The sequence below is a fragment of the Tupaia chinensis genome, unplaced genomic scaffold, assembly GCF_000334495.1.
Source record: "Tupaia chinensis unplaced genomic scaffold, TupChi_1.0 Scaffold000322_1, whole genome shotgun sequence".
Lineage (NCBI taxonomy): Eukaryota > Metazoa > Chordata > Mammalia > Scandentia > Tupaiidae > Tupaia > Tupaia belangeri.
In genome coordinates, this window is record NW_006159816.1 from 6,009,391 (window position 1) to 6,023,477 (window position 14,087).

Consider the following 14,087-nt stretch of genomic DNA (forward strand, 5'->3'; position numbering starts at 1 on the left):
CCCCCGGGGGAACCGGAGAGGTCACCAAGTGCCCAACGCACTCGCACGCCCCGACGTGCAGCCGCCCTACCCGGCCCCGCGCGCTCCTTGGGCCCCGGGGAGAGGTTCGGACCCAGGACCGCGCGTTGGCCCTTCTCAACGCGGCAAGAAATGCGGGTACCGGCGCGGGGGCCGGACTCCGGGTAGAGTCGGTTGCGCACAGGGCTTTTCCGCGCCGGCGAGGTGCCTCCCGGTGGTGCACGCCGCGTGCGTGGCCTTGGCCTCGGTAACAGCGGCCGGTTGGCTGTCTCGGCGGCCCTCGGTTGGCCCTTTCCTGCTTTATAGCGTGCAAACCTCTCCGCGGTGGGGCCAAGGGACAAGTTGGAGCTGTTGATCTGTTGCGCAATTGTTATTTTCCCCAGGGCAGCTTTGTCTTTGGATTTAGCGTTTCAGAATTGCAGTTCCAAAATGTGTGAGGCAGGATATTCTGTTCGTGCTGTCAAGGGTAAGAGTTGCGAGTCTAGATTAGAATTTCTCTTGCTTTTAGTCGGTTACTAGATTTTTTTTTTGCTCTGAGTTATTGCTTCTCATTTGAGTGCTTTATATATTTTTCCTTTTCTTTTAGAAAATTTGCCTCAATTTCTTAATATGTTCCCCTCTTTAGCAAGGACAGAGAAAGGGTGGGACACTTGTTGTTTCATAATACCGAATACCGTACTTTGCTAATAAGCTCTGTAAATTGTTATAAAAGTGAAAAAAAAGTTTCTGTATGTTGAAGGAACTTTTGAAGTGGGTCATTATATTTTCAATTTTTTTTTTTTTTTAGTAATTGGGGTTTTGGCAAAAAAAAATTCGGTTCAAGGAAATGTGTACATTGATAGGTAAGACTTATGCTCTTAAATGTAAAGGTTTGGGCTGATCCTGAAGCTCTAATGTAAGGTTTTAAATTATTGACAGTGTATTAATTGTGCTGTTTTTCTTGTATTGAACTTTCCCCCAGTAGTTGGAGTCGCATTCTTCTGCCTCTCCTGCTAGTATGAAAGTAAATTGTACTTTCTGATTTAGCTGTTGTTCAAGCATGATCTGTAAGATTGCTTGTTTGACTAAAGGATGCACACGAACTTCAGTTTTCGGTTCAGGAAATGTAGTCTAGAGCTGTTACTACTTTTTAATTTTTTCTTTTTTAACTGTGTAATATGCCATTCCATATAAAAAGTACATTAAACATAATGTACTGCTTTCTCTTAGATGTAGGTTTTTAGATTGTTGATAGAAAAAATTGTTGTTCCACCCATTTACCCACACATCAATCTGCACACTTGGGTACAATGGAGAAAAACGAAAATGGAGTAAAATTTAGAATCCATTTCATGTCTATAACTACGATTCACATTAAATCATTGTAATCCTGAAAAGATTAGAATGGGAGAGGTGGGTTTTTTTGTTTGTTTTTGTTTGTTTTTAACCATTGGCTTTAAAACAAAAGATTTCTCCAGGTATAAAGTGGTACTTGAATACAATTTTCATCCTCTGTGCAGACAATGTGTTGATAACCAGAGCAGTAAGGAGACCCTTATTTAGCGTTAGTTTCTATTCTGTGGAAAGAACCATCCATTACTCTCTTCAAGGGTGTCTTGGAGAGATAAAGTACTTTGTAGATGAAGGATGAAGTTGAACATGGAGTAGACCGGTAAGACAATGCAAAGAAAAATAGGACAGGTCTCTCATCTCCTGAATGAATGCTAAACAAGAAACAACTTGACTTTATAGATATGTGAAAAAAAATCTCTTGAGAAATTGCAGAGGCATCATGTACGAGGATCAATGCACAACTCAACACCAGTCTTTCTGTATTAAAAATAACTTGGGACATTTTCTTGTTAACTTGAGTTTTTACAAACAATGGTGGGGGAAAGGGAGAGAAAAAAAATCTGTCTTTAGAATTACCACGAAGAGTGTAAAGCTAAATACATAATTTTTGTTAATGTTTCTTTTTATTCAGAGTGAATTTTACTTAACAAAGTTGCATGAGGAAAGGTGTACTTTAAGTAGCTTTTTTGGGGGGCATTTTCTCTTTCCTGATTGAACACATTAAAGGGGGTTTTAACATAAAGAATGATGTCTCTTTTTAATTTTCCCTTGATCCTGAGTTAACTTTTCAGTGTGCAGGAAGAATTTAGCACTAACATAATAGTAGACAAATTATTGGGTATTTCCCTTTGTGCCTGGCAATATGATAATTACTTTGCATGGGATCTCATGGGGAAACATTGTTATCTCATTTCCTTGTGAGGAAAGAGGCATAGATAAGGCCACCAGTCCTGCTAAGGTGACTAGCTATGGAATAGCTTAGGTAGGATTCAAACCTAGGTAGTCTTGATGAGGGGAGCTTCTAATCACCACTGTCAAACTGGACGAAGACTAGTTAAACTTTAAGCAGGAGGAAAAATTCATATTTTAAAAAGTGGATCAGTTAGGACCACTGGGGGAAATTAAGATGAGCATCTACTACCCCTACTGTTCATTAGCTGTATGTGAGGAGGGACAGACCTTGTTAAATATAGTGAGTGAATACAACCTATCAGTGGAATGACCTGACTACCTGTGGTCCTTTTTAAGGAAGCCACAGAGGCCTAGGTGGGTTTAATTTAGAGATGCAGGATTATTTCTTAAGTTTTAAAACTCATACGATTTTAGCAGTGTCTGAGATTCTGTCTCATATCCAGGGACCTTTTTTTCTTTTTTAAAAATGAAATCTCTTAGTTCCTGGAATCTTTACTTTGTTTGCATTGCTGATTGGTACATTCTCCTGGTTCTTTGGCCTTTTAAATTTGCCAGAGAGCCTGTACTCTTCAGAGAGAGAGTTTCAGAAAGTGAGAAAGTACCTCTGTATGGGAGAGGATCACACTGGAATCTTTTCATTTTGGGATGCTGGGCACACATATACATGTACCCAACATGTTTACAAGCCACTGGGTCTGGAATTCGCTGTGTAGTCGGCCATGTGGAGTCCAGCAGCCTTAATCACCATGCCACCAACCATTAGCTGTTTTTGTTTTGAAGTAGTGACCACAGTAAGTTTGGTAGTGAGAATACGATGACAAGTGTGACCGATAGGCTTAAACCAGGTTGAAGGAAAGTGAGTAGAATAGGGAAAATTGAAAACAAATAGCAAAAATTTGTTGGCTCAAATTAAATACTGATCCTCTGTTTTGGCACTTTTGAATTGAAGCAAGCATTAAGGGCTCGTTTTTCAGTTAAAGCTTACTTGGGGCTCCGAGAATAGTACATTAGAAAATTAAGTGCTTTATTTTCTTAGTTATGATTGTTAAACAGATTGTTTTGGGAGTTATTTATCTAAACTAAGTATACTGCTGAACTTTTAGGATCTGATGAATGACTTGTCTAAAAGTTGGTCTGAGTGAATCCTGGGGTATTTAGGGGTATTTAAATGTCTGTCTGGTCTAGCCACTTGTAAGAGGTGACCAAAATCTGTTGAACACTACCAGGATGAAGGAGAATGAGATTAATAGACGTAATATCTAACCTGCTTGTCTTTGCATATTGCTATAGAAGTGTGTCTTGTGAGGCAAGCGGGTGGCAGGTTAAGGTGCTGGATTCCCACATCACCAACTGCGGTTGGAGCCCCAGTCCTGGCAGTCTGAAGATCATGCTGAGCGTGTGTGTGTGTGTGTGTGTGTGTGTGTGTGTGTATGTGTATGTGTGTGTATGTCCAAAATCCCAAGAGGAGAGTGGAGAAGGGATTGTGGCATGATGATCCCCTCTAGGGGATGATTTCTCACTTTCCCTCTCTCTGGTGAGTGCATGTGCCCTATGACAAACACCTAAAAAAAAAAAAAAAAGTGCGTCTTTAAGTTTACCATAAAATGGAGCATAGAGTTTATAATAGTATGAATTTCTGGGAGTTACCAAAATTTCATTCCTATTTGCTTTTTTTTTTTTTTTTAATTTATTAGAGAGAGAGGTTGCTGTTTTGTTGTTGTTGTTGTTGTTTTACTCTAGGGCACATGCACTCACCGGAGAGAGACAGAAAATGAAAAATCACCCCCTAGGGGGATGGCTGCACCACAATCACTTCTCCATTCTCTTCTCTGGATTTTGGTCACACATGCACATGCGCCTGGTGTGTTTTAAGCTGCCGGATCTGGGACTCAAACTGGTCAACTATGTGGGAGTCCAGCAACGTAATCATGACGCCATCTGCTGGTCACCCTCTTTGCTTTTATTTTATATTTTTTAATTTTTTAAAAGAATTATTTATTTAACTTTATTCACTCATTTATTTTTAATTTGACCAGAGAGAGACACAGAGAGAGAAGGTGAGAAAGCAAGCCACCAGGCCCAGGACTTGAACTGTAGTTGGCCATGTGGAACCATCCAACGCCTTAACCACCATGCCACCGGCTGGTCCCCCTATTTGCTTTTAAATAGCAACAACAAAGAAAGGGCTTTAAGGTACTGGCAAAAGCTTCTTTAATTGAGCATAGTATATTTTCTGAAAATGGAAGCAAAAATATGTTCAAGTATTTAGTATTTATGTTCCTAAACAGTATTGGAAAAATAAAATGGTATTCTTATACTGACTCCCCTCCAAAACAAAATAACACTGTTAAAATCCTTTCTGTCTAGAGTTGGAGTTTTCAGTGTGTAAGCCTCTGCTACTGTAAATACCTTTAGTATTAAGAATTTGAAGAACTCTGAGGATGGGCGCAGTTTTAATCATTATTTTACCACATATGTACTGTAATACCTGTGTCTTGCAAAACATTGTATTTGAAAGTCTTTTTGTGAGCATGTAACTTATTTGGCCCAAACTGTGGTAGTAGTTAAAAAAAAAAAATTAAGGCATAAGCAGGATTTTAAAGCACCAAGTCCATCTTCAAGGCCCTGTTGATAACTGAGAATTCACTAGTCTCTCAAGTCTGAATTCTGAAATAAAAATTTGTTGGCAATGCAAGTGGTCATTCCTTCTTTTTTTTTTTTTTTTTTGAGAGACTGAAAGGAAAAAATCCACCCCCATCACCACCACCACCACCACCCCCCCAGGGATGGGCACGCCACAGTCCCTTCTCCTTCGTTCTCCCATCGGAATTTTGGGCACACATGCACACACAATTGGTGTGAATTTAAGCTGCCAGATCTGAGACTTGATCCATGTCGACTATATGGAAGTCCAGCGATGTAACCATTACACCATCTGCTGGTCTCCATTCCTTTTTTTAATTGCCAGAGTGGGCCTGCATTTGCTAGAGAGAGACAGAAACAGGGAGGCAGAAGAAAGTACCCCCTGGGGCATGGTCATGCCACAGTCACTTTTTCGTCATCCTGTCAGGATTTAGGGCATGTGTTTGCGTGGTGTTTTTTTCAAACCACCAAGATTAGGATTCAAACCACCATTGGCCGTGTGGGATCTAACTCCTTTAACCAGTAAGCTATGAGACTGGGCCATCATTACTTTTATGTAATTAGAAATTGAAACTTCAGGGCCAGAAGTGTCAGCAATATAAGATCCAACCTCCCAGGGCCAGCAATTGGTGTAATGGCTACATCACTGGACTCCCATGTAGTTGAGTATGGTTCAAGTCCCAGACCCGGTAGCTTAAACTCATACTGGGCACATGTGCGTGCATTCCCCAAATCCCAAGAGAATGGAAGAGAAGAGATTGCACCGTGGCCATCCCCTCTGGGGGGTGACTTCTTGTTTTCTGTCTGTCTGTCTGTCTCTGGCTTTCTGGTGATCACATGCGCCCTATAGTAAAAACCTCTCCAAAAAAAAGCATCCAAACTCCCTATAGCATTATTAATATTTTTGCTGAATGACATATATAAATTTAAAGGACCTCAAAACAGGCCCAGTGACAGTGGCACGGTGGAATGCAGTCCTCTGTAACATGTTAGATTGGGCCCAGTTCCCAGGTTCACTTATATATATACCTGGCATGAGCATGTGATCCTGGCTGAATGCAAAGTCTGGGGAGAGGATCATGGTGTGAAACTTTGTGGTGAGGGCTTATCTTTCTCTCCTTCCCTCCCTGTCTATGTAAATAAATCAACTTTTAAAAAAGTACCTCAAAATATGAATAGGATTTCAGTGTTAACATTAAAATCTGTTATATCTCCAATAAATGCTTCTTGTGTCTTCTTGAATTGTTTCTTCATTAATAACCTTTCATTTCTTTGCGGGAATGTAGCCGACGTTTAGGGTGAGTTAGTACCTCCAGTGTATGTGTGATAGAGAAGACCTGAATTTGGGAGCAGTATTGACTGAGTAGGTGGCTCACTGATAAGGGGTATAGAAATTTGCTTTATTTTAGATCTGTATTTCAGTCTTGTCTTCTCTCTTCAGCACAAAATTATGTCACATGGATTGCAGTACTCAACGTATTTGCTTCCAGGGAGATTAGAATATAGTAATCACATTGGAATAGAATGATCACAGTACTTTGTTGCCCTCTGTGAAGGGAACAGGCAGAGTAAGGTGTTTTAAGGCACCATACTGCTGCTTGGTTGCTAGAGGGTTCAGTAAGGCCTTGGACTTTTTGTTGCCTTGTTTTGCAGTACCTGAGCCAGAAAAGCCTCGCCTCTGTGTCTAGAGAGAGTTGATGTACCATGAGTTTTCTGACCTAGCCAGAAACAAATAACTAAATAAATAAACCATTAAAGTCCTAGTAATGAAAATCACCAAAACTAAGAACTCATTTTTTTTTTTTTACTTGTGATAGGAAAAAAAAGCCAATTTAAAAAAAAATGTCGTTTTAGGTCTTGGTAATTCTCTGTGACACATAATGAAAAGATGCATTGCAATACCAACCCCAAAGAACCAGAACAGAGCTGGTTTAACTTTGTGCCAACTGGGGACCTCCACCAGCCCTTGCATAGTTCTACGTGCTGGTTCCTAAGCAGAGACCAGGACCAAGAATGAGATACACCTGTGGTTCAGGTTCTTCTCCAGAGACAGAACTTCAGCGTCTTGCATGACTCTTGGAGGTCTGGGGCACCTGGAGCATTTATCCTTGGCTACAGCTTTCCAAAGTTCCCTTAACTATAGTACAGTTGTGCTATAAAGCTTCAGCCATTGTGTGTGTGCTGAGGAAGACAGCCATGGAGACGGGAAGCAATTGGCCTTTCATTTGGGTTCATGTTCCCAGCTTACTTCCTGTGTTGTGTAAAGATTCATCTTTGGTGTTATGAGACATCTGAATGCAGACAGAACTGGCAATTTCTTGGGGAATAAAAGGAAACAAAACAAAACAAAAACTTAACATGTATTCCCTTACTTAATCTTGACAATAAGTCTATGGAGATTGAGGGTGTTATCTCTACTATGAATGAGGAAACCTTTTCAAAAAGGTTGTTTTGTCCAAGGCCACACTGCTTGTAGTTGGCAGAACCAGGATTTTGAATGACGATAATCCCTACTCTCCCTTGCCTGTTTTACTCTGACCCTCACTTCTTTTCTGGTCTAATGACTATGGGCATTTTGTTGGATGCTCAAAAATAAGAGGCTTCTTTACTAAGAGTAATAGTGTTCCTACCTCAAGAAGCTTATTCAGTATTTACCAACAGGGCTCTGTCGGCACATGGGCTGAACTTACCTGTGGAATGGAGGACTGTCCCCCATTACAGGATGGTTAGCATCACGTGACAATAAGAAATAACCCTTCTCAGCCAATATAATTCAGATGCTCCTCGATGATGGTACTAGCCCCAGTGGAACCACGTGGCACATTGACTTCTGAAGACAGTTTGAAGTCAAAATATTCCTGCTATTCTCGGGAAATCTCAGAATGTTACTTCCTTATTCTTTGTAGGGAAGCCCACCATCTCCCCAGATTTTAAATCAGTGACAGGGAGTAGTGGGAGGGAGATCATAAGAAAGTAATACAAACTCTAGAAACCAGAAGGACTAGGCATATTTTCTTGAGATAGAGCAAGTTGTCCCAATTCCTTCACACAGAGAGCAGTGTTATTTGATATGGTCCTTGTTATGGCCTGTATGTACTAGTTCCTGGGTCTACAGCTGCAAGGAATTGGTCCTAAAAAGGTAAAATAAATATTATTTTAATTTTCAAGGAGATGAAGTTAAGTAATATGCCATATCTCCCTGGGTCTTTACTTACCTTCTCTAATAGACACTTTTTTCTTAAGTATATTTTGTTTATTCTTTCAGAGAGAGGCCAAGATAGGTACCTCTAAGAAGAGTCTTCAGGCTATAGCCCACTCCCAGCCTCAGCCAGCCTGGACCACAGACACATAGGCACATACCAGCATATGCAGGGAGGCCTTGGGATGCAAACCAGGGCCTTCTCATGTGGGTGCAGCATGGGAGAGTCTTTTTTTATTGCTGCTTCACCACCTAGCCCCAGTGGCCACTTTTTGAAAAAGTCAATTTTATTGTTAACTTGAAGGGAAGTGTGTTAATAAATAGTTTTTAAGATATAATACTTTGGGGCCAGCAAATGGCATGGTGGTTAAGGGTGCTGGACTCCCACATGGCTGACCATGGTTCAAGTCCTGGACCTGGCAGCTTGCTTTCACATTCTCTCTCCCTTTCTGGTCAAACTAAAAATAAATATATAAATAAATAAAATAAAGTTAAATAAAATAATAATTTTTTTTCTTTTTTTTTTTGGAGAGGTTTTCGCTATAGGGCGCGTGTGCTTGCCAGACAGACAGAGAGAGACATAGAGACAGAAAGCAAGAAAGCACCCCACGGGGGGGATGGTCACGCTGCAATCCCTTCTTCTCCATTCTCCTCCTGGGATCTTGGGCACACACGCACATGTGCCTGGCTTGAGTTTTAAGCCATCAGGTCCAGGTCGACCGCAGTCGACTACGTGGGAGTCCAGCGACATAGCCATTACGCTAACTGCTGGTTCCCAATAAAATAATTCTTTATAAAGAAGATATAATACTTTATTTTTTAGTGGAGTACCAGAGAATAATTTTGAAGTATTATGAGAATGAAGTTATTTTATTAACTGTTTTAAGAATGAAGTTAAATATTTTTTCTGTGACAAGTAGTTGGGTCATATATGAGATAAAAAAATGATACTTTTGTTACTTAAGTAATTTGAACTCTTTAATCTCATTGTACACCTATAGTATACAATGAAAATACTGATTTCTGAGGTTAAATAAATAGTATATACTTATTCATTTAACAAATATTTATTAGGTATCTACACACCCTAGGGAACTTTCAGGGCATAAAGTTGTTTTAATCTTCCAAGATAATGCAGCAAATGCCCTCCTTGAAGGACAATTTGAAAAACAAATAGTCCCTTCTGATTAATTGACCCTTTTGCTCTTTGTACACCTGAATTATTGGGCGTGGTATTTTTTTATCATAATTAGTGTAAATTAGTTAATGTCTCAGTCTCCTCTGTGTAAAGTATGAATTCCTCTTGGGTAGGGACTGTACTTTATTCCACTTTGTAATTGATGTCTGCTAGAATGCCTGGTGTTGCTTTACTTCTGCTCAATAAATGTGCAAGTGAGTTTGTTAACTGCCCTCTAGGAGCTCTGTATTTAATCTGAGTGAGTCTGAGATACCTGACAGGGCCAGGGCAGTGCAGATGAGAAACTTCCATCTCCAAATGGGGTGCACAGAGGACATCTTGGAGAAAGTAGTGTTTTAACTAATCTATGTTTTGTTGTTTTTTTAAAGCCAGTAGATTTCATTTGGCTCAGGCTTTAGGGTGGAAATCCAGGGAATTGGGCAGGCATGAACTAGACTGTGCCAGAGTACTGGGTCTTGAGGGATGAAATGGTGAACTTGTGGGTTGCTGTGGAGGGCCTTTAGTGCTCATGAGTGGCATTTCAGGTTTATACAAGACATGGAAGATTTTGGAAAGGACAAGGCATATGAGCTGGATAAGAATAGGAAGTTACTGTGACCAGTGAAATAGCAGATGGACGGGTTGGAGGCAGGGGGGTGGTGAAGGGCCTCTTGCTGAGGTGTAGTGTGAGCATTATGATGGACTAGTCAGTTGAGCATCAGCCCATGCATTGAAGATCTGTGATAATTAACTCTTCAGTCGTGCCTTTGCTAGCCATTTGAAAAGAATTTTTTGAAGTTTTTTAAACAGATGAGTATTCTTCTTCTGTGGGCCACACCAGGAAGCCCTTGCACTCAAGCTCGCATAAGCTCCGCTGTTCCTGTGTTGTAACAGAAACTCATCCACCAGGGTGCTCATTCCATTGATGAGGAGGGGAGAAATCAGGCAGGTGATGCGATTTTGCTTCAACAATGAATTCTTTTCTTCCACAGTGTGGCACAAAGGGAATTTCTCTCTTTTGCCCTTCTCTAGGACCAGTTTACTGTCTTCAGTCAACTGTGACAGTTTGATCCTTGGCTTCCAGTCACAATGGTTATAGCAGTACTCACCCAAGAAAAGTAAAAGCATCATCTATGGGCTATGCATGTGAGCCTCAAGCAGCTGCGGGCATCTGGCAGTGTTGATGATGGCAGCTGCTGGCTCTGGGGCCCTCCCTGATGCTGGACTTTGTGCTAAGTCTGGCAACCGTCTGGTTAGCTGTGTAATTCTTATCGCACCCTGGAAGGTCAGGAGCCTTCTCCCTGTTCCATAGGTGAAGAACTGAGGCCTTTAAGTGGGTATGGTTCAGTTTCATCATTTTTAGATTGTGGGTGTTCTGTTAGGTTGTCATGAAAGTCATTTTCTATGCAAAAATGTGCCACAACTTTCCTGGCAACCCAATAGTCTAAGAGAACAGAGGTTTATTCAGCTCAGTTTGGAGATCCAAGATGGAGGGGCCACATTTGGTGAAGGTCTTCTTCCTGTGTCACCACATATTGGAGGGTAGGAGTGCACACACAACACAGGATATTTCTAGCTTGTTCCTTTTACTTACAAACCCACCAGGACTAATCCTGGGGGCCTCCACCCTGAAACCTAATCTCTTCCCAAAGGCTCTATCTTTTGATACCATAATCAGATTAAGTTTCCACCCTGTCAACACACTTAACAATGAATGGCTCACCATTTTTAACACGTGAATTTTAAAGGACACTTTCAAACCATAGCAGTGGTAACAGCCGTGTCCCAGTGTTCTTAGAATTAAGATAAAGGACTGGGCACAGGCTCTAGCACAACACACATTCAACAAATGGTGGCTGTAATTGTTACCATAATTATATTCGTTCTTTGTCAGGGATGTTTGAATCTGTGGGGATGAGATATTTCTGTGGCCCATTTGAAAAATAGTCCCTTCTTGAATTCTTGATGCATAAGAGCATAATCATTCATGTGTGTTTTTGCTCTTTACTATAAACATCTCATTCTCCTGAAGTCCTGCCTGTGATATCCTGGCTTTGTAATGAGGGCCTCCTTATTATGGAGACAGAAAACCGACCCATGGTAAGCCCTTAACATTTGCCCTAAAATAGCAATGTCCCCTTAATTGCGTAGGTTCTTCTGGGGGACTCTCCAACTAGTCCATTGAGTTCCCTGTTGTTGCTTTGTTGTTTTTTCTTCCTAACCTTGTTTTTGCCGTAGGGTGCATGCACTCACTGGGGAGAGAGAGAAAGGGAAAGTGAGAAATCACCCCTCCAAGGAAGATGGACACACTGCAGTCCCGTCTCTTCTGTTCTCCTCTCAGGATTTTAGGCAATGCACACACACACACACACACACACACACACACCAGCAAGGTTCCCTGTTCCTATGAGGATTGTCCAACCATTTCGTGGAACTCCTTCCTAGATCCTTTCCTTCACTGGTAACAAAAAAGTTGCTGTGGTTAGATGGACAAAGGGAGTTTAGGGAATGGGAGTGCATTCGTGAAAGACTAAATCCCAACAGGAACGGAGCTGATGATTTGTCCTTGTCTTCTTCCCACTCCCACCATTCTTTAAAGACTTTTGAGTATGTCTTTTGTAATAACTACCACTAGCTAGCTTTGACCTCTAAAGATAAAATGGCAGCGTGCTGTAGGGAAGGAAAACCTAAGACCCTTGATAGAGAGGATGAACATAGCTGAAAAGTTTTTACATTTACTATCCTTTTTTGTTGCCATGCAAATATCTGATATATAAACTGTTATGACCTGATCTACTTTCTATATAGTGGTTAGGCCTAGAAGCCTATTCAAAAATAGATAACTTCTCACAGTCATTTGATATCTGCAGTTGGAATTAAATTTATTAGTAACAATTTAATACCTCATCTTTGGGTCATCCTTTTTTTTTCTTTGGGAGAGATTTTTGCTATAGGGCGCGTGCGCTCGCCAGACAGACAGAGAGAGACATAGAGACAGAAAGCGAGAAATCACCCCCCAGGGGGGATGGTCACGCCGCAATCCCTTCTCCTCCATTCTCCTCTCAGGATCTTGGGCACGCACGCACACTCGCCCAGCGTGAGTTTTAAGCCACTGGGTCCGGGACGCGAACGGCGGTCGACTACATGGGAGTCCAGCGACATAGCCATTACGCTAACTGCTGGTTCCCAAGCGAGCCCTTCTTGTGGTGGTTAAGGTGGCTGGATCCCATATAGCCAGCTGTGCAGTTCAGGGTCCCGGACCTTGTGGTTTGAAGGACACACTGGATGCATGTACATGTGTGCCCAAAACCCTGAAAAAAGAGGTGGAGGAAAGGGATTACATCATGTTCATCCCTACAGTGGGGTGCTTTCTCACTTCTGTCTCCCCCCGCCCAGAGTGTGTTTGCCCCCTAACAAAACACAAAGAGTTCTCTGAGGACTGGGATTGTCTTGGTTTTTCATTACAAGAACAGCACAGTGAGGTTCAGTGGCTAGGCCAGTGCCACCCATACTGCTAGTTATTAGCAGGAGAGGCCCCAATTGGCATCCCCTAGCCAACTTCCCAGCCAAGTCTCTCTGCTGCACTGTGCAGCCTCCTTGAAAAAGCTTAGGTTATTCTAAAATAAGAGCCTGTGTTATTTGAGTGGAGAAGAGCTCTGCTATGGTAATGTTAACCTGGGTTGGAGCTTACTCTCACCATTTATTAAAAGGCGATCTTTGGGCAAAAATAGTTAACCTTTCTGTGTTTCAGTTTCCTTGCTCCAAAATGGTGGTGATGATAATAGCACATGCATGCATATGCACACACACACACACACCAGTGATAATAGTGTGTGTGTGTGCACACACTCCCCAGGTTGATTGATGTGCATTTAAATGAGATAATGCACAGAGTTGCCTGGCATAATGCTGAGTACATCAAAAGGACACAGTAAGGGGTAGCTGTTATTGTTATTACTTAGACTGTGTGTGCCTGTCATTGGACTTAAACCTTGACCCTGTGATCTTTCATTCTCAAATCTTAATGAGAAGGCCTACCAGGTAACCACTGTCCCTACGTAATTATTTGGTAAGTTAATCGAAAAGATTTACATTAAGGAAAAGATTCCCATATTGATTTAAGAGGATGAGATATATGTTCACTAATTACAGTTTCCTTTTTAAAAGAGTCAAATTGTGTCCTAGCAATTGGCAAGGGTAGTAGGTACTGTGCATTTTCAATTGTATGTATTTGAAAGCAGTTGAAATGTAATTTCCAAACTCAGGGTTAATTTTTATCTTTAATTAGAACAGATAGTACTCTCCCTGCACCAGATGACCTTTGCAGTAGTCATAGCAATTGTGTGGAGTCTGCTGAATAACCACAGACAGCAAAAGGTCCCAGTTTGTCAGTATGACCCCTCAGTAGTTCAGATTCACACCAGCTCGTTCAGGTCATTGAGGGAGCTTTTTACAAATAATTGCTAATAGTATGAATACCACCCAGTGTAGTTTGGAAGGCTTAATATCTGATGGGCACTGGAACCAGGTGTTCTTTATAGTCTTATTGTTTTGGATTCTGAGTTTATTTGGATTAGAAGTGTAGTGGACATCAGAGCTGCAAGGAACTTGAATTTCTATGAGATCCAGACAGAAGAAAATGCCTTCAAGAAGAAATTATTTTAGGTGGCCTGTGCCTACCAGTGGACAATGTGCTTAATTAGATATTTGATAGATATTTTTGTGAGGAATAGTAATAAGTAAAAATAATTCCTGTGTTTTGTGTGAATATTTACTTTGAAAATTCTATACAGCTGGCTTTATATT

The 14,087-nt window shown here is 41.2% G+C and overlaps 1 protein-coding gene across 1 annotated transcript in view; it reads left to right on the top strand.

The window, feature by feature from the left end:
- Positions 1-374: 374 nt before the first annotated feature.
- The window catches only part of NFE2L2 (NFE2 like bZIP transcription factor 2), a 41,493-nt gene continuing 27,780 nt past the window's right edge, over positions 375-14,087 (top strand). Inside the window, exon 1 of the mRNA XM_027773121.1 lies at positions 375-484. The gene's annotated coding sequence lies outside the window, so the exon portion shown is untranslated. The remainder of the gene's footprint in view (positions 485-14,087) is intronic.